This window comes from Rhinolophus sinicus, chromosome 1 (assembly GCF_057876585.1).
Source record: "Rhinolophus sinicus isolate RSI-liver-muscle chromosome 1, RSI-T2T, whole genome shotgun sequence".
Classification (NCBI taxonomy): Eukaryota; Metazoa; Chordata; class Mammalia; order Chiroptera; family Rhinolophidae; genus Rhinolophus; species Rhinolophus sinicus.
In genome coordinates, this window is record NC_142501.1 from 8954328 (window position 1) to 8976648 (window position 22321).

Below are 22321 nucleotides of genomic sequence, written 5' to 3' on the forward strand. Positions count from 1 at the left end.
GACCCATCAGCTGCAAGTCAAGTTGTTTTCCTTCAATCTTAGTTGTGGAGGGTGCAGCTCAGCTTCAAGTCCAGTAGCCATTTTCAATCTAGTTGCAGGGGGCACAGCCCACGATCCCTTGTGGGAATTGAGCTGGAAACCTTGTTAAGAGCTTGCGCTCTAAACAACTGAGATCCAGCCGACCTGTCTTGGAGATTCTTGTCATGAGACAAGAGGGTCCTCCATAGATCTTTCCTGGAAAATCTCATGTCTGTTCCTAGCTTCTGTTTAGATGGTTGGTTTAGGGGATCCTTGAGTTATATGTGTAATTTCTTCACTAATAGAAGGTAGTCCAGCCACACTGTTGGCTTTCTCTCCACAGCAGTGCTTTCTTAATAATGTATCTCCTTATTTTCATGTGTGTGTGTGTGTGTGTGTGTGTATGTGTGTGTATCTATATCTATGTATATTTTGGGGGGTGACCTAGATAAGTTGAGACTTTCCCAAATCATCAAAACCTGGTGTCTTTTAACATTTTGCACATCAGTTTATCTTTCCTCTTGCGTTTGATTGTAAGCAGCAAGAAGAAACCAGGCCATACCTTCAACACGTTTCTTGGAAAGTGCCTTAGCTAAATATCCAAGTTCATCACTAATAAATTCTGCGTTTCACACAACTATAGGATACAATTCAGCTAAGTTTTTTTGCCACTATATAAAGAATATTGTCTTTCCTCCAGTTTCCAGTAATGCTCCTCATTTCCTTCTTGAGTCCTCACCAGAAGTACCTTTAGTGTTCATATTTTCACCAGCATTCTGTTTATGATGACATGTATTCTGAAAAACCAGAATAGGCTTTTTCTACTGTGCTCTCATTTTCTTCCGAGCTCTCACCAGGAGCCCTTTAATGTCCATACTTCTACCAACAGACTGTTTAAGGCAACATAGACTTTCTGTTACGTTTCTTAAAATTCTTCAGCCTTTACCCATTATCCAGTCTCAAAGCCACTTCCATGTTTTTGTTACAGCAACACCCCACTTCCAGATACCAAGATCTGTATCAGTCAGGGTTCAACCTGAGAAACAGAACCAGCAGGAGTTATATACTAAGGGATTCATTCCTTACATGATTGTGGGGGCTGGCTAGGCCACTACGACACCCATAGGCTAGGCTGTCATGAAGGACAGATTGGAACTCTCAGCAAGAGATGACGTTGCTATTCACAGGTGGAATTTCTTCTGCAAACCTCAGTTCTGCTGTATGTTTTTTAATTGATTGAATCAGGCTCACCTAGATCATCTAGGATAGTCTCCTTTACTTAAAGTCAATTGATTATGAATGTTAATCACATCTACAGAATATTTTCACAGCAACATTTAGCTTAGTGTTTGAATAACTGGGGACTGTAGCCTAACCAAGTTGAAATGTAGCTGACCATCACACTACCTGTATTATCTCTTGCCTGCGTTATTGCCATAGCTTCCTGTGAACTACAGTAGTACCTGGGTTTTTGAACGTCTCCGTTGACGAACATTTCGGTTTACGAACGCTGTAAACCCAGAACTAAATGCTTCGGTTTTTGAACACGCTTCAGAAGTGGAACATGTCACCCGGCTTCTCCTGAGTGCAGCATCCTGAGGCCTAGCTGTCGGCTGTTTTCAAACGTTTCAGAACTCAAACGGTCTTCCAGAACGGATTACATTTGAAAACCGAGGTACCTCTGTACACTCCTTGCTTCTGCCCTTGATTTGTTAGGGTCTGCTCGCCATGTAGATTATAGATCTTCTGATCTACTTTTCAGAGTTAATTTCATGATCTACCGCTTTCCTCCTTACTTGCTCTGCTGCAATCCTACTGGATTCCGTACTGTTCCTGGGTCATACCAGGTCTTTGTGCTTGTTTCCTCTGTCTGAAATATTCTTTCCCTGGATCTTCATATGACTTACTTCCTCACTGTTTTTAGATCTTTGCTCAGATGTCTTCCTGTTAGAGAGACTGTCATATAAAAAAAAAAAAAGAAAAAAAGCTACCTTACTCCTCAGTCCCAGGCATTGCCTATTTCCCTGGTCCTGCTTCACTTTCCGCAGGACTTATCACCCCTTGACATATATGTGATATCTGTCTCCTCCCACTAGATGATAATCTCTACAAGGGCAGGGACTTTGTTTTGTTTATTGCTGTATCCTCAGCACCCACAGTACTTGGCATGTAGTTGGTGCTTAATAAATATTTTGAATGGATTAATGACTGAAGGAATGGACATTTTCATTCTTCTTCTCAAATGGTATTTAACATAGTTGATCACTTTCTTTCTTGAGCCATTTAATATTTTTGGTATGACACTAGCCGCCTAGTTTTCATCAAATACCTTGTTCATTCCCGCAATCTCTCCTGCCATTCTGTATTAGAAATAAATTTAATGAAAGATACATAAGACTTTTACACTGAAAGTCAGAAAACATTGCTGAAGTTAAAAAAGACCTAAATAATCATAGTATACCATGTTCATGTTTTGAAAGACCCAATAATGTTAAGCTGTCCAATCTTCCCAAAGTAATCTAAAGATTCAGTGTGTTCACAGTCAAAATCCCAGCAGACTTTTTAGTAGAAATTGACATGCTGAATCTGAAATTTACATGGAAATGGAAAGGACCTAAAATAGCCAAAAGAGTTTAGAAGCAGAACAAACTTGGAGGAATTAAATTACCTGATTTCAAAACATTATAAAACTAGAGTAACCAAGACTGTGTGGTATTGGTGTAAAAGACACATGGATCTTCGGAACACAATAGAGAGCACTGAATTAGACGCAGTTATGGCCACTTGATTTGTCAACAAAGGCTCAAATGTAATTCAGTAGGGGAAAGGATAATCTTTTCCACAAATGTTACTGGAACAATTACATATTTGTATGTAAAGAAATTAATTTCAATCCTTATCTCACATTAAAATTAATTCGAAGTGTCTTATAGACCTAAACATACAAACTAAATACATAAAACTTACAGAAGAGATTGTAAGAGACAATCTTTGCGACCCTGGGGGTAGCCAAAGATTTTTTTAGGACACAAAAAACACTAACCCTAGAAGAAACAAAAATGATAAATTGGATCTTATCAAAAGTAAAATTTTCTGTTCTTCAAAAGGCACTAAGAAAATGAAAAGGTAAGCTATAGACTGAGAAGAAATCTTTACACACACACACGCACTATGTATATGGACTTATATCCAGAATTGTAAAAAAATGTTAAAGCTGAATAATATGACAAATGGCCCAGTTAAAAATGAGCAAAAGATTTGAATAGACATTTCACAGAAGAAAATATATTTGAAAAAAGCATATGAAAGGATATTCAACATTATCATTCACCAGGGAAATACAAATTTAAATCACAAGATACCACTTCACATCCACTAGAATAGCTAAAATTTAAAAAAATGGATAATTCCAAGTATTGGTGAGGATGCGAAACAACTGGAATTCATGTATGTTTGAATTCATACATGGCGGGAGTGTGCAATGGTACAACCACTTTGGAAAACAGTTGGTCAGTTTCTTATAAAGTTAAGAACATGCTTATGCAACCCAACAATCCTGCTCTTTGGTATTTGTTACTAAGAGAAATGAAAATATATACTCACAAAAATTCCACATGAATGTTCATAGCAGCTTTATTCATAATAGTCAAAAAAACTGTAAACAACCCAATGCCATCAATAGATAAAATCCTGTGGATAAACAGTGAATTATTGATACGTTACAACAATGTGAACAAATCTCAAAAACATGGTGAGTGGAAGAGTGAGATGCAAAAGACCTTACTCTGTGGTTTCATTTATTTGAAGTTTTAGCACAGACAAACTGTAGTAGTAATAATAGAAATCAGATCAGTGAGTGGAGCTGGAGTGGGGAGTGGAGATCGACTGTACGAGGACTTGAGGGGTGATTGGAATGTGTTTTTCCTCGGGAGTGTGACTACACAAGAATGACATTTGTCAGAACTTATTGAAAGTGTACATTTAAAATACGTGCATTTTATTGTAAGTAAATTATACCTCCAAGTTGATGAAAAAATATTGTATGGATCAACACTGTGGAATGAACAAAAGATGTTTGCCTGCCAACTTTGGTTGAGGTCAGTTTGTGACAGCTGATCTATACCCCACACACGTGCATACTACAGGAGTGCCTGGCCCATAATAGTTCTTCAAATTTCTGTTGAATGAGTAAGTGGATAATAATGTGCCTTCTTGCAGCTCCATTGCAAGAAAAATACTCCATGTCATCCTCCTGCAGTTTTCTAACTCCAGTCATTTTTGGAATTCATTTGTTTGGTTTCTCCTGACAGTAGTACCTTGAGTATAAATTGGGTCATTCACTCTTTCAAGTAGTTACTCAGTATCTACAATGTGTAAAACTCTGTCTAAATAAAGTACCTGCTAACTGTGAGGAATCACACCAGTGGCAGTTGATTATATATGAAATTTACATTTGACTTATAAAAGCAAAGGCTGGGTAAGCTCTTCTTGCTTAGAATCTATTTCAGCTACCATTTCTTTGTCTTGTGCTTTTGCATTCTGCTATCTGAGATAATAGCCTAGGCTTAATAACAGACTCTACATGATAACTTCTCAGATGAGAGAAAGCAAACATTTCAGAATATCATTCTGGTATAGCTATAGAAATGGCAAATTTCTTCCTTTGCAATCATTCTACTGGACTGACTTAATTTGGTTTCTAGAAGCAAATTGCTTCTTGGTCTTGTAGTTAATCTATAGCTGTATGCTGTCTTCATCAAACAGAGTAATGGATACTTTTATAAATCACCAAGAAGAATTATTACATGATTTTTAAACCAGAACTTTAGTGAAAAAGCCCTGGTTATCATTCTGTACTGATAATTGTTAATTTCCTGACTTTGATCAGCCTTCCCTGAATTCTCCGAACAGCCAGCCGCCTTCTCATTTTCCACACTGTCCTTGCCCATTTTAAAGCTAGCCTGAGGCTTAATTCCTTTACAGTACCACTCTCCTTGATTAATACAGCCTCACACTTGTTTTCACGCTCTCTCTCCTCTTCCTATAGAGCTGTTTTCTTTACTTAACTTTCTTTTTTTCCACCAAGACCTTTTCTTCTTCTTAACATCATAGTTCATTGGGGGGTAGTAGGTACACTTAATTGATATTTTCTCTCCATGTATCTAATGTAAGACCTGTACCAAGTGGGTATAGTAAGTAAAACAAAGAAGATGGATGGTACATTCTAGCGTGAAGGTGAATGACGTGCAATTCAGAGTCTATAATGGATGAAAGTACAGTACTTGAGAGAACTGTGGACCTAGGCCTTTTCTCCTCCACTCTTTCTTGGCACATGCCCCTGAAAAGGAAGCCAGGGAGATTAAGAGCTGCTTCTATCTGATAATGGCCCAGAAATTTAAGAGGAGGCAGTTCCCACAGCAGCAATCTGAGTCTAGTAGGAGCTTAATGAAGTGCCTTTACCTGTACAGTCGTCAGAGTTTGTCTCTTTGCTGAGCTAATCAGGGGCGCTGGTAGAGAAATTTCACAGGAACATGGGAATGAGGAAAAAAGAAATGGGCATTTCTTGCCTTACCCTTGTTGACAGGTTTCTCCAATTAGACTGTTTTTTCTCAACGCCCACGCTGGAATTAATATACTAAAGAGTTTATTTAGTTTATCTGCCTTTCGGAATATACTTTTTCAAATACTTGTTATCTTTGAAGGGTTCAGAATCTTGTTTAGTCGTTTTCACTAAGATTAAATTTATAGTATGTACTTTCATTTTACATTCCTATCAACAGTGCATAAGGGTTTCAGTTTCTCCACATTCTTACCAGTGCTTATTTTCTGGTTTCTTTTCTTTCTTTTTTTTTTTTTTTGATGGTAGCCATCCTAATGGGTGTGACACCTCAGTGGTTGACATTTCTAGTGTTTTCATGTAAGATCGGTAGCATAATGTTGCCTCCATAGTTATTATCACATTACTTTTTTTTCCCCTCATAACACATTCCAGTCATACCTGAAGTGCTTATTTTTTTTATTTGTTACCATAATCTCCACAAGGGCAGGGACCTTGTCCATCTCCATCACTAGTATCCCTAAGGCTGAGACAGTACCTGACTTGCTTAGCAAGTATTTGGTGGATGAGTGAAGAGTGGAAAGTAGAGAGGAGTAGAGGAGTGGTTGAAACCAAGGACTTTGGCCTCAGGCCGACCTGGTTTTGAATTCTGGTTTCCTTCTTTATAAAATGGGTTATTTATAAAATGCCTTCCTCGTAGGATTGGGTGAGATTAAATGAGATGACAAATATGTAAAGTCCTTGGTACAGCACCTGGCACATTGTAATTAACTGATAAGCAGCAGCTATTATTATTAGAGAGAGGTCAGCTGGCCAATTGAGGCATCAGTAGGCTTGGGGCTTAAAAAAAGTCATTCTGGCACTAATAAGCTACTTAATATTGGAAAAGTCTCGTCTCTTTGAGGTTTTTCCTCTGTAAAATCAGACCATTAAGTTAGATGACTGCTGAGGGCCCACCTATGACTTTCATTTGATCTTTGCAGTCGTCACTGTATTCACTCCAGCAATCATTACCACTTCACACTATCTCAGCTAAACCCAGTAGGAGACCATTGTTTCCAGAGTCTGAATCTCAGAAGCAGCTAAATAATTGATTTAAAAATAATTTTTTAAAGAAAAGGTAATTCCATTTCAAAAGTTACACCATTGAAATAGTTGAAGACAATTTGCCCTAGTATGAAGTGTTAATGATTTAACACGCAAGGCTGTGTAAGACCCTTCAGTGATAATAGAAATGGAGGAATGCAGATTGTACCCTAGGTTGCAGTGATGATAGTTTGGTGGTTTTGCTGACTTGTGTTGTACTCGCTTGTTGGGGAGACTTGCTTTAAAGATACCTTCCTGTCCACTTGACATGCTTCTGATTGATGGAGGAAATAACATAATCCTTAAGAGAAGACTTCTGATTTCTGAGATGTGGCTGGTTGTGTCCCTATTGTTGTTAGCAATTGTGGGATCAGATACGGAAACTCAGTCTGGCAGGGTTTGAGAGAAAGAGCATTTTTCATCAATGTGTCCAGCTATGTAAGATAACGTAGCTCCATCCAGCTCAGTTATTTGTTTTTGTACAAATAACTTGGAGCAAAGAGTGGAAGGAACTAGTTTTAATTGAGGATCTGTTTTATACTGGCCACTGTTAGGTGCTTTCATGTATGCTATTTTATTTGATACTTTTTTTGACAGAACAGTTAGTTGTTTTTGCATGTACATGTTGCTCAGTGTCACCACACTAAGTCAGACATTTCTGGGTTTAAGAATGGTCCTTGTATGTGACATAGCTTTTGTTAGGGAGCCACAGCTGCTAGCCCCAAGGAAGTATACACTGCCCTCCAGGACAGGCTCCTTTGGCTTCATTAAGAGCAAATAACCCTGATAGCTTTGGCCACCAAACTCCCTTATCTTTTCAGAGGTGCTTTCTGGTGTCTGTGTCAAGTAGAAATCCTAAACACTTTCCCCCCCAATGAAATAGTACAATTGATGATGAGACCTCTAGGTGAAATACACAAGCACACACACATACATGTGTATAAATGCATTTATTTATTAGTGCATTAGTCATGTGGAAGAATTTCTATAATTTTAGATCTTTATTTAAACATTTGTTTAATGGAAAGAGTATTAAGCGCCATGGAAGCCACTTAATAGTTGTGTGACTTTGAGCTTGTGTCAATTTCTTTGTCCTGTGTCCTCATCATTAAAACGATGATGTGCTTATAGGGATGTTGTCAAGATTAAGTGAAATAATGTAGGTAAAGCTCATGGATATTCCACACGTGTTCATACTGTTTCTCGTTCCTCCTTCCATTCTGTTTTTCAGATAATTGAGTAAAATCTCCCTGAGCATAATTTTGTTAGTGCCTCTCTTAAGATTTCCTAGCCACATGTCCCAGGGATTAACAATGGAATTTATTTTTCTTATCAATTACAAATGCTATTAGAAATTTAATCTTGTTCCTACTTTGGAATGAGGAAACTTTTTTTTTTTAAAGCAGAATTAAATGGGTGTACTTTAGGTGGCTTTTTGAGATAATTTGGACAGGAAAATTAGAATTGCTTTCATAGTGGAGTTTTCACCTGGAACATAGTTGGCAATGAGAAGAAAGGTTAGGCAATCACATTCCTTATTAGATGTTCAGTAAAGTTTATTGTCTCCTAAAACACTTGAGGAAGTCCCCTACTCCCTTCTTTTCAGTCAAAAAGTAAATTGTGGAATAGGAGATGAGTAAGTGAAAATTAATCTGACTTTGGCAATTGGAGAATGAGAAGAATGCTAACCCCCAGGCATGTGGGCTTGTTTCAGCTTCCCAGAAAGCTCCTCAGGGTCATAACCCCATGGGTTGTAAGCATTCAAAACAAAACAAAAAACTGTAGGTGAAGCCTGGACTAAGTAGGGCAATTTAAAAGATTTTAGATTGGTAATGAAATGCAGAGATGATTTTCACTGGCCAAAATCAACTTTAGTGTTTCGTTTTATTCATTTAAATTTCCTCTAGGTAAAAATATTTTCTTTCAATTCATTCTCTCCGGATTAGCAGGAATGATCTTAAAAACAAACTGAGTCATGTCACTTCTCTGCTGAAAACCCTCACTTCTAGTGGTTTCCCATTGTACTTAAAATCCAGATTTCTTCCCATGACCTACTCACAAGCTTGCTTTATCTGTGTGATCTCACCTGGTCTGAATCCCTTTCCCCTTCGTCAGTTACATTATCATCCCTTGGTCTTCATTTCATCTCTTCATATCACCATATCCAAAAAGTAGATACTTTCAGCCCACAAAGTCCCTTTTATGTTTTTTTAATAACTTGAAGAAGTTTTTAGTTAGTTTTCTGGTTGTTGGCTTTCTTACTTACTTTTGTCTTCCTAGTGTCCAAGATTATAAACTCTACGAAGGCAGAGACCATATTTTATCCTTTTTGTCTAGCACGTGCTGGCACATGGATTTAATGTTTGTTGGATGAATGAGTTTGATAATTTCAGCTTTTTTTTTAAACTTTTAAAAATTTTATTTAAGTGTGTTTTTCCAGGACCCATCAGCTCCAAGTCAAGTAGTTTTTTCCATCTAGTTGTGGAGGGCGCAGCTCACAGTGGCCCATGTCGGGATCGAACCGGCAACCTTGTTGTTAAGAGCACCACTCTCTAACCAACTGAGCTAACCAGCTGCCCCAATTTCAGCTTTATAGAGAAATGCATACTTTTTTTCGTGAAGGAACAGACATTTACTTGCTGATCTGACAGTCTGTAAGATGACAAAGGTCAACATGGGCAAAAAAGAAATGATTCGTTTCTTTGGGTTGAATCTTTCAGAATTGACTGAGCTGGTGCCTGGGAAGCTTTTCCTGAGGGCGCGAGTTGGATCAGATGTCCCTCTTGTTTGATCTATGACACTGTGCTTGCCTCTTTCATACGATAGACTCCCTACTCAGTTATTTGAGAGACAGAATTCAGTTTATCGTTATGTCCTCAGTACTGAGGTCGGTGCCTGGCACGGGGCAGTTGTGTTCAGTGAGAAATAAGTATTAGATTTGAAGTGTATCTCAAGAAGTGAACAATTTTTACTCTGGTAGATTATGGAGCTCATTGGTTCCCACCAAGAATCACTTTGTTCTTTATTTGTCAAGTTCACCAAATCATGACATAAGTTAAAATAAAACAAAACAAGTCTTTATTATGGACTATTTCAGGCACATTTAAGATAAAGAAAATAGTAAAATAAATAAATTAAGTAATAAATAAAATAAATAATAAAATGAACCACCACCATGGACGTATCACCCAGTTGCAGTAATTATCAGTACATAACCAATCTTGTTTAACCTTGCTACCCCCTTCCTCTCAAAAATTTAAAACAAGTCCCATACATTATATAATTTCATCTGTAAATACTTCAGAAAGGTATAATCAATTTAAGAACTAGTTAACTCTTGGAAAAACCTGATAGAAAAATTCCATTTGTCTCCTTGAATCTAATTGTAGATGCCAGCTGGTGAATTTCCATGTGCTAAACCACTCCCAAGGCCTGAGTCACTATTGAAAACTATACTCCATTGTGATTGCTGAGATAGCAGCAGTTCGCTGGAATATGTGGTGGTGGTGAAGTATGTTTCTATTGGTTAGAGAGAGAGAGCCAATAAGTAAAAATTTACATGTCGGAGATAAGTTTTTTCCTTTGGAGATGTGTAAAGACAGATGACACTTTTTGACACTGTGTAGTACAGGCCTGTAAGATTTTGTCTGGAAAATGAAAATGAAATATTGTTTGTGGTTTAAATAAAGTTCCTGTAATGCTTTGTGGCTGAATTCCTGAGAGTCACAATTAGCAGTAAAACGAAAAGTAAGGGTGCCAGAAGACTCAGAGCTAGAAAGACTCCTAAGCCTTGGGAGGTGGGGGAGTTTATTAGAACTTGGGCCTGAGGACAAGTCAATACAGCATTGGAAGTGGTTATGGTTAGTTTTCTTGTAGAAGTTAGTTGTAACCTAGACCTCTATAAATAGCCTAGGCTAAATAAAATTTCCTTTAGGATGGGAAGAGAAGGCACTATTTTTTTCCAGCAAATATTTTAAAGGATTAAGTATCTCGCAAAATTTGGAGATTGGCACTGTGTGGGTAGTTGCACTAGAACAATGTTTTCTTGTGATCCTAGTTTTTTTGTGGAAAAGAAATGAAGGACGGACGGAAATAGTCATAACCACCTTTAACTATTTTCTTTAACCAATTACGCAAGAGAACAAGACCCTGATTTGAGAGGCTACAAGTCCCAGCCCTGCAAGGACTGTAATCTTGCTTTCTCCTTTTCCTGATTCACTACGTGAGTCTTCTGCATGTAAGTTTGGTAGGAGATGGTGGATGTGGCAATCCCAAGTTAATTCTTGGCAATTTATTTTGAAAATCTGGTGTTTTATTCCCACCTCTATACTCCCATAACCCTTTGTTAATTCCTCTATTAAAGTATACAATGCCTTGAATAGAAATTTCGTCAAAATCATCTGTATATCCTTAGCATTTAGCATATGGTCACTTGGAAAATGTTTGTTGACACATGATGATCCCTTTCCAACCCTGAGATGGGGTGATTTTGAGATTTCTCCAATGACCTTGACGCAGAATGTGGGAATAGTGCTAAAGGTGGGTCTTCTTCCTAGATGTATTTGTTGTCAGACTCTGGGCCATTCTCTCTCTCTTTTTTTTTTTTTAAATTAAAGTTTATTGGGGTGACAATTGTTAGTAAAGTTACATAGGTTTCAGGTGTACAGTTCTGTAATACATCATTTATATATCACATTGTGTGTTCACCACCCAGAGTTAGTTCTCCTTCTATCACCATATATTTGATCCCCTTTACCTGCATCTACCAGCCCCCTCCCCCTTTACCCTCTGGTAACCACTAAACTATTGTCTCTGTCTATGAGTTTTTGTTTCTTCATTTGTTTGTCTTGTTTTTTTTTTTTTTTTTTTTTCAGTTTTATGTATCACATATCAGTGAAGTCATATGGTTCTTGACTTTTTTGTCTGACTTACTGCGCTTAGCATAATAATCTCAAGTTCCATCCATGTTGTCGCAAATGGTTGTATTTCATTTTTTCTTATGGCAGAATAGTATTCCATTGTGTATATATACTATATCTTCTTTATTCAATCATCTATCAAAGGACACTTTGGTTGTTTTCACGTCTTGGCTACCGTAACTAAAGCTACAATGAACATTGGAGCACATATATCTTTATGGATAAATGTTTTCAGATTTTTTGGGTAAACCCAGGAGAGGGATTGCTGGGTGATATGGTAATTCTATTCTTAATTTTTTGAGGAACCTCCACACTGCCTTTCATAGCGGCTGCACCAATCTGCATTCCCACCAACAGTGTATGAGGGTTCCTTTTTCTCCACAGCCTCTCCAACACTTGTTATTATTTGTTGATGATATCCTGTTTCCCCGAAAATAAGTCTTATCTGGACAATCAGCTTGAATGCGTCTTTTGGAGTACAAATTAATATAAGACCTGGTATTATATTATTATATTCTGTTATATTACATTATATTATACCCAGTCTTATTTTACTTATTTTTAAGACCGGGTCTTATATTAATTTTTGCTCCAAAAGACGCATTCGAGCTGATTGTCTGGCTAGGTCTTATTTTCGGGGAAACACGTTAGCCATTCTAACCAATGTGAGGTGATATCTCATTGTGGTTTTTATTTGCATTTCCCTGATGATTAGTGATGTTGAACATTTTTTCATATATCTATTGGCCATTTGTATGTCCTCTGGAGAAATGTCTATTCAGGTCCTCTGCCCATTTTTTAATTGGATTGTTTATTTTTTGTTGTTGAGTTGTATGAGTTCCTTATATATTTTGGATATTAGCCCCTTATCGGAGGCACTGTTTGCAAAAATCTTCTCCCATTCAGTTGGTTGCCTATTTATTTTGTTGATGGTTTCTTTTGCTGTGCAGAAGCTTTTTACTTTGGTATAGTCCCATTCGTTTATTTTAGCTTTTACTTGCCTTGCCTTTGAAGTCAAATTCATAAAGTCCTCTGAACCCAAGGTCTATAAGTTTAGTACCTGTGTTTTCTTCTATGTAGTTTATTGTTTCAGGTCTTATGTTTAGGTCTTTGATCCATTTTGAGTTAATTTTGGTACATGGTGACAGATAGTAGTCCAGTTTCATTCTTTTGCATGTTTGGCCATTCTCTTTTGGGATCTTCCAGGGAACAGAAGGAGAGGGAAATTTGTGTTTAGGAAGGGAGTATGTCAGGTTGACGCTGATCATGTTGGGACCACTGATCAGTTGCTGTCAGGATGAAGAATTCAGTGCTGGGAACAGATACCAGGAGACCGTTCTATTTTATTATTCCTCCTCATGTACTGCGATTTGACCCCATACCTATGCCTGTGAGATGGAATGGATTTCAGACTTCCTCTTCAAGCTTTAAAAGATATGATCATTGAGAATTAATCAGCTTTAAACTGTATGTATAATGAGTATTTATTTTTTCATGTATATTGTAACTGCTGAAATTACTTTGTTATAAAACTGTAGTCCAGGTCAGATTAAACTTCTGGTTTCTCATCTATTATATAGTAAAATGGAACTGTTAGAAACCATTATTTCATCAACCTGACCTGATGGAAAAGTTGGAAAGCCAACTATCTCAAACAACATATACAAAACTAAAAATAAGCTTTTCATTCCCACTATGCAATGATTGTGGCGATGTCCTCTCTCTGGAAGTGTAATAAAGAGCTAAGTCACTCAGCTCCTTCCCCTGCAGCCACATGGGAGAGTGATGCAGTCATTAAGAAAATGTTAAACTACGAAAACGTGAACGCCTTTCTGGAAAGGAGTGCTGGGGGGGGAGAGAGACCTACTCTTCTTTGTACACCTTTTGTACTGTTTGATTTTTTTTTTAAACCATAGTTATATATAACCTGTTTTGAAAAATTAAAATAATTTATTATGGGAACAATGTTCATTTTGTTCTGTTTAAGGAAACAGGAATGTACACATTTATTTAAGCCTCACTGCAGAGGTGTTCAAGTCAGGTTTGCGGTCTAAAGAGAGCCCCTCTCTGTGTTTAGAACACTGATGGGCACGTGGGCTCCTTCTCCTGTGATTCCACCTACAGACTTTGCCATGGTTTGCTCTCCACCATCATCTCTGAAAATAGCCACTTTCTAGTGTTAGGAGAATCACGTAAGAAAATAGATGTTCAAATACTTGAAAACCGTAAAGTGGATTTTGCTTTGCAGTTTGAAAAAGTAGTAGCTGTATCTGCCTGTCTGGAGCTCGGACATCTGAGTTTTAGCACACAGTGAAATGGGAGCTGCGTCCATGGCTGTTAGGAGGTGCTGGCAGGAAGGCAAAACTGGGAGCTTTGATAGAGTTTGAAACTTCTTATGAGTGGAAAGTTTGAGATTTTAATCTTTAATTTGTAAAGTATTATGTATATTCTGGTGCCTAACCAAGCATGTTAGGTTGAATGGTGCAGCTGGGTTGATCACAGCTACATACCTAGGTCTACCTTATTCCCTTCCTCCCCTTGTCATCTTAACACGTTCCGTACGGCGGGGTTTAAATCCCTCGTGAAGATTCTCGTGATCCGTACGCAACGTGTTAACCAAATGTTATGTTAACTGTTCTTTAAAATGTCTATGCAAGGTAAATCGATGACAGGAAAGGAAAGGACTTTGGTAGCTGTGAAAGGCAGCAGAGTATATTGCTGCTTGCAGGTTTCTAGTCTCTTTTAGAGGAGGTTATAGACATGTTTGGGAACGCAGTGACCTCTCCTGACTCTCCTTTTGAGATGCTCTGACAGCTCCAGCCAGTACCAGCACTTTGAGGGGGCTACATGGACTGACGTTTCGAAATGACTCCCCTATTTTCTCCAGTCCACTGAACTCTTTGAAAGTGAGAGAAAGACAAATAGAGGAATCAGGCAAAATGAGGTTTAGATTTTTTTCATAGGTGTTTGGTTTGAGGAGGTATGTAACCACACCCTGCTGAGGCTGGTAGCTTAAAAATCACAGTTCATTCATGTAATTGGGAATTGTTTTCTCTCTTCCTTTCTGATATCAGAGTCAAACCTTTATATTGATTTTCTTTCCTCGTTTGCCTTTCCATTCCATTTTCTTTGTTACCTTCCCTTTATTCTTTGCATCTCTTTCACCCAACTTAAAATAGCATTCTCTCAGAAGAAATGCATGTTTGAAAGAAGACCCAGAATTCAATGGAATTGCTTATCTTTTTTGTGGTAACTTTATTTTTTTAGAGGATAATGATAATGTCGTCTTAGATTGTAAAAATTACTCCCATTCCCTTTGGAATGTAAGAAAAACTTTTGAAAGCTAACTTTCCAGCAGAGATTCTCTGTGAGCATGTATTGAACCAAAAGCATTGAAAATAACTGCTACAATTTACTGCCCAAGTTTTTAAGGGACAGCATTCCCAAACCTTCAGGGCACACAGATTAATTTTTAAATTCTTTTCAGTTAGCGAATGCGTGTAGATAGCCAAACTGTTCTTCTGTTGTAATTTCCAAAATATTTTCTGTCTTACTAAAAAGCAATGTGTTTAGTAGTATGTAGTAGAATAAGTACAGTGGACTAGTAATCATATTCTGGCCCCAGTGTTTCTGTTATAACAGAGCCCTTTCTGCTCCGGTTCCCAACTGAAAATGAAGGGATTGGATGTGTGAGCTTCTGAGGTTTACTTATAAAAATTTAGTAATTGCAGGTTTTATTGGCATTTCTCTAAAAGCCAACAAAATAAAAGGTTAAAAGCACCTTGCTCATAATACTGTTCACATAAAAATATAATTCATTTCAATATAAAGTAAGTTAGACTTGGATTCTAAAGGGGTTTAGTCAGTGTATGACTAAAACAACCTTTTTATAAGATGGTCTCATGTAGAAAGCAATTTCAAAATAAATTCTCTGACAACTGTGAACTAAAAATCCAGGGTCTCATTTTTCAGTTAATAATTTTAAGAAACCTGTCATTAGCTTGTATCTTATTTCCATTCAGATATTTTAAAACAGCAACGCAACACTGTTTAGGAGTTGACTTTTTCTGTTATGACTTCCATTGAAATACTATTGCTTTAGTCATTCTCCCCTGACTAAGTTCCTTTTCCCGAGAAGAAAGGATTGAGCTCATACCTTTGCATAATGACCTGGAGAGTATTTTAAGCTTGGCATGTTCAGACCTGGCTGACGCGATTAATATGTGGACAAACTAGCACATCAGAACATTGTTGAAATTCCAAGCCACAAATTGTGCTTTAAATGAACATAAGTATGTGTAAAATTAATACGTAAGCCTTGAAAAGCACAGACATTGAGAGTGCCCGTTGCCCTGGGTGACTGATGGTCAGCCAGGCTCCTGTTGGGCCTGCACATTTCTTCCTCTGCGCAAAGCTGTGCCAAGAGCAGTCAGGAGAGGGTTTGCTCCTCTGGCGCCCTGCTGCCTTCTGCTTTCCACAGGGAAAAAGGCTGCTGTTTTACTTCTTAAACTCCTACCATATGGAAAGTTTCTATAAATAAACCTTAGATTTATGATTGGACTTCTAAATTTGTAACCTCAATGATCCATGACTAAAAGCCAATATAAATACCCATTTAAACATACATATTGCATACAGCACTGTGGTACTGTTTCAGTGGGCAAGGTCGCCAGCAGAATACCTAAGTCATCAATATTCAGTTAATTTCTCCTGTCTCAGTTGGCATGGATGAGGACCTTGCTTTGTTGTCAAGCAAAAACTAGCCAGCTGGTAGTTTTTAGTGAATCCACTTTGATTTTCTTGTTCATGAATTGTTGGTATTATGTAGCAGACATATTCATGAAAATGTAAAAGTGCTTTAGGTTTTGACAAACTGAATCTTTTAAATGTACTAAAGGAGCTGACTTTTTAAAAGAGTTCTGTCGTTATTCATTCTGTAAATTTGACTCAGTTGGGCCTTCAGTAACCTTTGTTAACAAGTACATAATGGGCACCTATTATGTGCCAGATACTCTTCTAGGTCTTGGGGGATATTGTGTTGTATAAAAGATGTTTCCTGTTCAGACAAGTAGAGAGAAAGAAAAAGGAAATCTGGAGACAGTAAAATAAGTTTTACCTCTCTAATGGGGAAATAGACAAATGCCATGCAAATATGGTAGAGAGGGAGTATCGATTAACTCAGGGAAATTGGAAAGGCTTTAGAAAAATGTTTCAATTGGATCTTAATAATAAAAGTTATTTACAACAATAGCTACATTTTACTGAGTGCCTATCACACACTAGGATTAATGTTACTCGTCAGGGAAAAGGGGCAAGAACAGGCAGTAGGAGAAGCAATGGAATTATCAAAGAGCGTATGTTCTAGAAGTGAGAATTTTGGTGTGGCTATTGGGGAAAGGGAGGGAGATCAGTGGCCAGGGCAAAGGGTAGTAAAACTGGATGGGATCAAATTATGAAGGATGTGAGGGACACTGTCCCTGCCATCATATTTTTGTTCTCATTTCCAGGCCTAAAGAGTCTTTCCCCTTACTTTGCCAATGTAACCTATTTTTAAAGGCCCAGGTTTAGGGCACCTCTTAGGTGAATCTTTTCTCCCCTTTTCCCAGAGGTTATTGACTTTTTTTTTTTTAACTGAATGATTACATAAAGAGAGTGTATCTCATAATATAGGACATTCCATTTCTTGAACCATTTCTTATAGTTTAGTCTGATCTCCCAACTAGTTTCTCAGCTCCCAAAGGGCAGAGAATAAATCCTCTCTAACACCCAGTATAGTGCCCAGCACATTGTGGGGACTCAAAAATGCAGCAGTGGTTGAGTATGGAACACAGACGTTAACCATTGAGACAGTCCATCTATAATGGTTGAGATTGCCTACATTATTTAAAATACTTTTTTTTTTTTTAAATTTAAAAGACATTTCGTAACACCAGTAAGAGCAACTTTCAGAGGTATAGGTCAGTTGTCATTTGAATGTAAAATGAGTTAACGAGAATATCTCATAGGGTTGTTGTGAGGATTAAATTAGTTAGTATTATACATTTAAGCACTTAGAACAGTGTCTAGCATATAGTAAGTGCTCAGTTAGTTTTACCTATTAATTTTTCTCTCTCGGCCTTCCTGCCAGTGACAGAGCTCAATCACTGTTGTGGGCATGGAGAGGATAGAAAGAGATAAGAAATAGCTTTTTACCTTTGAAACCAAATACCTGCTAGGAACTGGAAGAACTGCTTATATTGCATGAACTTTTATTTTTCTGTTTGTGTTTTAGTGATCGAAAGGTACAGTTGGCATGGAATTCAATTTCATCTGTCTGTGGGAATTGTAAACAAGGTAGGTCCCAGGTTTATTTACTCTTTCCTGCCTGAGGTGTTTGTTAGTATTTTCAGTTCTACTGAGCTGGAATAGATCAGATTTGATTATTATTTAGGGAAATACTCGTCATGGTCACCTAGTTTATCTAATGTTGTGCGTAGTATCTTGTTAGAATGTATTAAATGCCAAAGAAACAGATCCAATTTAAAATTTTGGTGATCATAGAACAGAGCCATGAATTCATGCACATGCGCTTACACACTGTGACCCCATCCTTAGAGGGCGGAGTTGTTGCATTGCAGCCGTTATGTAAACCAACTTGGGGTAGTAGGAAGTGACAGGCTAGCTAGTTCTTCTGGTCACTCTAAAATTCAGTAGCTTCTGTGAATGGTAGACTAAATGCAACAAAGGGCCTGTCTGGAGAGTAGCCAGACCGTCTCTGACAATTATACGTTTTGTTATTGATGACAGAATCTGCCCATCTGAACCACTGGAGTTTAATTTGACACGACATGCTTGTGTTCCTGTGTTAAGCTCCGGAGCCTGAACAGAAGTACATCAGGTAGGGCTTTGGCTCATGTATCTATCTTGTGTCAGATTCCCACAAAAAAAACTATGGATGGCAGCTTCACAGCTCTGCAAACCTATTTCTGTCAGAATATTTCCTGTCAAAGTAACAGCTAGTGCTAGTTCATGTAGCCCTAGTTTTCCATGATCTTAGGTTTGTGGAGACCCCACACTTATTGGTACAGGAAACTTGGAGAGTGAACTTGACAATCAAAAAGAAACAAAAAACAAAAAACAACAACGACAGTACTTCCCCCAACTCCAAACAAGGAATCCTGTGAACTTGTGCATGGGGTTCTATGGGTTGATGAGTCTTCGGACTCTTGCTGCATTTGCAGTTAGAACAGCATAGAGAGGTTCTTGAGGTTGGCTTTCTCTCAGTCACAGAGAACAGGAACCTTGAATACATTGCTTCAAGAAAAAAAACAGTTGAGCCATTTCCTATAGCAGGAGAGAGGTCCTTGGAATTGACACTTCTGCCCAGGAGGTGGAGAGAGAGCGCCTTGCTCCTAACACCTAGGTCACTGGTTCGATTCCCACATGGGCCAGTGAACTGCGTCCTCTACAGCTAAGATTGTGAACAACAGCTCTCCCTGGAGCTGGGCTGCTGGGAGCAGCCGGAGGTTGGCGTGCACTGCCTCAGGCTGCTGTGTGCTGCCATGAGCGGCTGTGGCCAGGGGGAACACGAGGCTCATAACACCAGCATGGGCCAGGGAGCTGTGTCCTACACAACTAGACTGAGAAACAATGGCTTGAACCGGAGTGGGGGGCAGGGGAGGCAGAAGAAAGGGGGGAAAAATTTTAACGTCTGCAAATGAATCCCTTCATCACCACCACGTGGCCGGAATTTTCAGGGTCTGATCTGGGTGGCAGTCAGGCAGTTCTCTTCTTTCTATTTTCCTGTTTTAAATTGGGGTAATAATAATCAAGAACTACTTCATGGAAATACTGTAAGAATTAACGGAAAGGACAGAAAGGAACTAACATTTATTGAATTGCCTCCTCAGGGTTAGGCCTGGTACTGTAAACTTTCACAGAATGTTCTTTTATTGAAACATATGAAGTTCATTGATATTACAAGTTTTCAAGTCTAGGTGGATAATAAAGTGAATATCACTACCTTGAACTAGTATTTTGTCCATTATTATAGCCACTTAGAGAGAATAGAATTACATATTGATATATGTTATTTTTTTTTGTGTGTCTGCTAGAACATTCGTTTATGGAAAAAGGAAATACCTACGTAAGTTAGTAGAGTTTTTTGTTTTTATTTCTGGGTTTGCTGCTGATTTAGCCAAAGGCAGAGAGCAGACTAGCAGGTCTGAAATTAGAGACAACTGTGCTCTTTTGGGAAGTTGAGACTCTTGACCTAGGGTTTGCTGAAGTTGGTACAGAGGAGGTCAGAGTAGGTTAATATTTTCATAACTCAAAACAAGTGTGCATTGTGGTTGTTTATAGGTACAGTTTTACTTGGTCTCTGTAGCGCAGATAAGATAAATAAAATACAGTACTGCTGTTTTGGGAAATTGCTGCAAAAGTCCCTAAACCAATGCAAATTAATTTTCTCCAAATATACCCCCCCTAAAAATCCCTCATGTGGATGTTGTGACTGGCTGAGGGAATTGGCTGTTGTCATCATGCTTGTAAAGCAATTGCCATACATTCTTTTTTTATTTATTCATTTTTTTTATTGGGGAATATCGGGGAACAGTGTGTTTCTCCAGAGCCCATCAGCTCCAAGTCGTCGTCCTTCAGTCTAGTTGTGGAGGGCGCAGCTCAGCTCCAAGTCCAGTCGCCATTTTCAATCTTAGTTGCAGGGGGCACAGCCCACCATCCCATGCGGGAATTGAACCGGCAACCTTGTTGTTGAGAGCTCCAGCTCTAACCAACTAGCCATCTGGCCGTCCCCGCCATACATTCTTTAAAATAGGAAATTAAGTTGAAGTATTTCTTCTTCTTCATTTTTTTACACTTGTTTTACATTTAAAGTTTCCAAATCTGTCTTCTCTTAAGATAATAAACTTTTGTGATTTCAGCAAGATTTATGGAGACTTAACCAAAGACACAATACTGCCCTTTATTGGGATGAAATGGAAACATTAATGTTTCTTAATCTATGAACATTTTAATTTTAATTTTCCTGTCTGTTGAATGAATTACTGTACTTTTCCTTTCCTCTTGGCTGCTTCCTTTCTTTAGTGAGAAAAACCCAAGTAATAATGTAATTTTCCCATCTTGCTTCAGTGAATAAATAAATACAGGCATACCTCGTTTTATTGTGCTTCGCTTTATTATACTTCGCAGATGTTGCGTGTTTTACAAATTGAAGGCAAGACTCCACCAGCAAAAAAGATTATGACTTGCTTTATTGCGATGCCTGCTTAATTGTGGTGGTCTGGAATCCAACCTGAAATATCTCTGAGGGACACCTGTCCTACTTAAAAAAAAAAAAAAAAAAGCTTTATTGAGGTATAATTTATGTACTGCAGTATTTGCCCTTTTGAAGTGTACAATTCAGTGATTTTTAGTAAATTTGTAGAGTTGCACAACCATTACCACACTCCACTGTTACATTTCCAGCACCCCAAAGGATCCCTTGTAAATACTTTTTAACTTCCTTTAAAGTCATCCACAAATTTTAAGTTCTGCATCAAATGTAATCCTCTTACAGAATTTTCCACCACTCTACCTATTGCATATCTTCTTCCCCCTCATTTTTTATATATTTCTTAGTGCAGGTCAAACATAATCACTCTTTTGTCATTTTTATTCCATTCTTTTGAAAAAAGTGTAACCTTTCTTAAAAATAGTGCTTTGACTTTGTTCAAATTTTTGTTTTGTTTTTTTCTCAGAAGACTTTATTCTGTAATGCCTCAGGCCTCTCAGTAAAAGCTCTTGCATAATTCTTGGTTTCCTATTAATTTCATTTGTTATTTATTTTTAAAGGAAATCATATATCTGGTTATTTATTTTTGTGTATACAGATTAGAAATTTGCTAACTTGGAGAATTCTGCTCTGTATGTAAGTGTTCAGATGCCTGGTAAATAAGGTTAATGAATATTTTAGTACACCCGAGCTTTTAAAAGTTTTATTGGTGTATTAGTTATCTATTTTAGCACAACAAATTATCCTAAAACTCAGCAGCTTAAAACAGCAATAACCATTATCTCACAGTTTCTGTGGCACGAATCTGGGAACATCTTACCTGAGTGATTCTGGCTCATAAAGTTGCATTCGTAATGTCTGTTGGGGCTGTGGTCATCTGAAGGCTTGACGGGGGTGGAGGATTTGCTTCCCAGAGGGCTCACTCACATAGTTGTTGGCAGAGAGCCTCAGTTCCTTACCAGATGGACTTCTCCAGAGCACTGATGGAGTGTATCACCACATGGCAGCTGACATCCTTCTAGAGCAACTGATCTCAGAGAGGAGGAGGAAGCCAGGGTACCTTTTATGACCTCATCTCAGAAGTCATGTGTTGTCACTTTGCTACATTCTGTTCATTAGAAGAGTCATCAAGTACAACCCACACTCAAGGGGAGAGGAATTAGTTTCCACCTTTTGAATGGAAAAGTATTAAAGAATTTGTGGGTATGTTTCAAAACTGCCACACTTGGTATTTGAATGATTGTGTTTTTGTCTATGGAAGTCCTATAGCTGCTTGCTTTGTCCTTTATTTCCAGTAGCATTTAATTAGTTTTTGTTTTATTGTTCATGTGTATGTCTAGGTTATGTCTTTCTTTTTGCTAATGGAAGCTATAATATTATAGTTAAATGGCTAAATAGGTTATAAATAGAACATGTTCTCTAAAGGTTGGATGAACTACCGCCTCAAATTCACAATAAGCCATTTAGATGATG

At 37.9% G+C, this 22321-nt stretch overlaps 1 protein-coding gene across 6 annotated transcripts in view; it reads left to right on the forward strand.

Annotated features, from left to right (window-relative positions):
- MRTFA (myocardin related transcription factor A) overlaps positions 1-22321 on the forward strand; it is a 176782-nt gene that overhangs the window by 11092 nt on the left and 143369 nt on the right. For 4 of the 6 annotated variants that reach the window (XM_074326439.2, XM_074326440.2, XM_074326441.2 and 1 more), the window contains exon 2: positions 17852-17913. The exons of 1 other annotated variant lie outside the window; for it this stretch is intronic. The gene's annotated coding sequence lies outside the window, so the exon portion shown is untranslated. Of the gene's footprint in view, positions 1-17851; positions 17914-18366; positions 18458-22321 lie in introns of all 6 variants that reach the window. One more of the 6 variants, XM_074326445.2, reaches the window with a different exon arrangement.